This window comes from Malaclemys terrapin, chromosome 3 (assembly GCF_027887155.1).
Source record: "Malaclemys terrapin pileata isolate rMalTer1 chromosome 3, rMalTer1.hap1, whole genome shotgun sequence".
NCBI lineage: Eukaryota > Metazoa > Chordata > Testudines > Emydidae > Malaclemys > Malaclemys terrapin.
The window spans coordinates 147,238,267-147,241,320 of NC_071507.1; positions in this window are offsets into that span (position 1 = coordinate 147,238,267).

Consider the following 3,054-nt stretch of genomic DNA (forward strand, 5'->3'; position numbering starts at 1 on the left):
CCTTTAGCAAACCAGTTTTTTTGACTTGTGATTTTCATGAATCCTTACGCTGATTTTTCTTTGTAGCAAAATTACCAGTCATGTTTGTTTATTGCATAATGTGTGTGTTTTTCAAATCTGAAGCACACACTTTACCGAATTAAACACAAAGCTAAGTAACATATACCTGAAAATAAACCAAAGGTCAAACCTTACATTGAAATCCAGGGAAAGATTCCCATTATTTCAGTGAGCTTGGGATCAGGACCTATATGAACAATTCTCTGTGCAGGGTAGCTTTTCTGAAAACAAAATCTGGTATTGAATTATGAAATAACTATTTTTTTTATTTCCTATTCAGAAAGTAAATTACTCACAGAGCTAGACCATGCTTGATTTCCTTCTCACTAACCAACTACCTTAGAGCCTAAATCTGCTCCATTGACTTTAATGGTGCAGGATTAGGTCTTTAGTTTGCTCATCCATTTACACAGCTGCTCAGAATGTCAGGAAAATTCTAACTGGCTGATAGAGGTAGTCAGTTTCTGTCCTGAATAACATTCCATTGTGGTGTGTGCATTGGAATCTTGTCAGGTCTTATGAGAGTTGGTTCTTCTCAGTAGTTGGATGGGAGTTGCAAGAAACGATCTTGGAGAGTGAATAGGAGTACCTCTTACCTCTAGGTGAGTACTGACAATATCTGCATGCTGTTAGAAGGCACTGTGCTGCAGATGTTGGTTTACAACTAAGACCTAAAACAATGATGTAACTGCTGTGAGCATTAAAGAGCATATGGAACTTTTTGCTAATCCTTGGCCAATTCTAAGTCTGTAATTATATGCTGCTGAACTGAATTTGCCTGCCATTTCAGTTGGATATCCGTGGTTCCTTTTCACGTTGGAGATCACTTCTTAATATTGTGAACCTTTCATAGACATTCCCCTCTCTATTCTGAGACAAAACTGGTGCTTAATTACACGAAAAAGTATTTTACATCTGTTTTAAGAAGATGAAAATACTGTACCCAGTACACTAAGGTGAGTCGCTTAATAACATTTCCCTTCTTCCTCCTGCCCACTTTGTAGCTAAGGTTCTTTCTCTTTCCATGCTACACCTTCCAATTTTAGTGTTACCTGCAAAGAAATTTGATTACAGTTGAAAGATAGGAAGCAGCTACTGAGGGTGCAGAAAGGGCTTTTATTTTTAATTGACCAAAAATGTCTCTGTAAACCCTAAAAGGTGCCTTGGCTACCACCAAGCAAGAAGTATCATTGTTTGAAGACTATCAGATGATCTACTACTGTAACAGAAACCGCTCTGCAGGGTCCATAGAAGGGCTTTATGGAACATAATATTGTGCACCAGTGGTTCTCATTCTCCTCTTCCCTTCATGGCTCATCTACTGCATAATGTTGCTGTGCTGTCCTAATCAGAAACTGGGTGTCACTTTAGACATGGCTGCATTTCACTGGTGGTGAAGTGATTGCTCTGTATATTATTTTAAGTTTGTAAAGCATTTTGATATATTTTGGGATAAAAAGCACTATATTAATGTAAATTGTTAGTAGGACAGGGGATAGCCTTTGTTTAAATAGACAAAAAACAATACAGAGATAAACACATAATGTAAATGATTGTGGACAAATTGGAGAGAGTCCAGTGGAGGGCAATGAAAATGATCAGGGAGCTGGGGCACATGACTTACAAGGAGAGGCTGAGGGAACTGGGCTTGTTTAGTCTGCAGAAGAGAAGAATGAGGGGGGATTTGATAGCAGCCTTCAACTACCTGAAGGGGGGTTCCAAAGAGGATGAAGCTCGGCTGTTCTCAGTGATACCAGATGACAGAACAGGAAGCAATGGCCTCAAGTTGCAGTGGGGGTGGTCTAGGTTGGATATTAGGAAACACAATTTCACTAGGAGGGTGGTGAAGCACTGGAATGGGTTACCTAAGGAGGTGGTGAAATCTCCTGTCCTGAGATGATGGCTCTGACCATAAGAAGTGTCCTGGTGATGTAATTCACATAAAATTCCCCTTTGTTAGCTCAAATTTAACTTGGTCTCATGTTTCAAATTATCTTCTTGATTAACTGCAAAGTTTTGATGACTGCACAAATAGAACAATCACATCAGTGTACATTGTCAGCTGGGACTTTCCCTGGCTGTTTGGGAAGTTGCTAGGATACTCTTAAAGTTACAATTCACTTGATTAACTGCAAACCCAGTTTGCATAAGAAATGCTTTTATATATTGTTTTGTACCAACATAGCTCAGCTATTTACATTCAGAGCAATCTACAGGTTAACTTCAAACTAGTTTTGCCCATTTTTGGTATGCTATTCAGCTCACATTTTTGCAAATATAGCAGCAAAAATTATGGTAACTTATCTGATGAGCACTAGTCCTCGTTTGCAATAGGAAGAGGCTGTCCCCAGTTCTCCACTGTAGCCAAGCTGTGTTGGGATATAGTAGAGAGAAGCAACTGTAGAGAAGTGGTTGAGTTTCTCTGAACCTTGGCTGCCTACCCCCAGGATACACTAGAGCAGGAGGGAGCCTATGCCAACTTCTGCCACTGGCCTAAGGTCTGTGGAGATGCAGTGGAACTCTGCTTTGCTATACCTATGTTCTGCCCGTCAAAGACCACTGACATACCGGCTCCATCCCCTTATGCCGGCCATTTTGTGCTACTTGCTCAGCAGAAAGTGACCTTAATGGAGTGGAGAATCCAGTCCACCCTTTGGGTCATCTTCTGCTTCATATTCCTTCTTAAAATTAACTTTATCCCTAAATGCCTCCTATGTTTATTTCCTCACCATTAAGCTCTCTACTCCCTTCCCCACCCAGTTTTGTTGTGCTTCTTCTCATCCATGTTATATTGTAAGGCTTTTGGGGGGATTGATAATGTGGTCTTCTGTGTTCTGCAAATTTTATAAAAACTGGTGGCATTATGTTTGCTTAATAATCAGCCTCATCATTTCACACGAGGACATATAACAGTTGTTCTTCATTAGAGATCAGCTAATTGTTAGTTCTGAGTGTGCAGAAATTGTCTGGATTGGCAAGTGTCTGAGCTTCCTA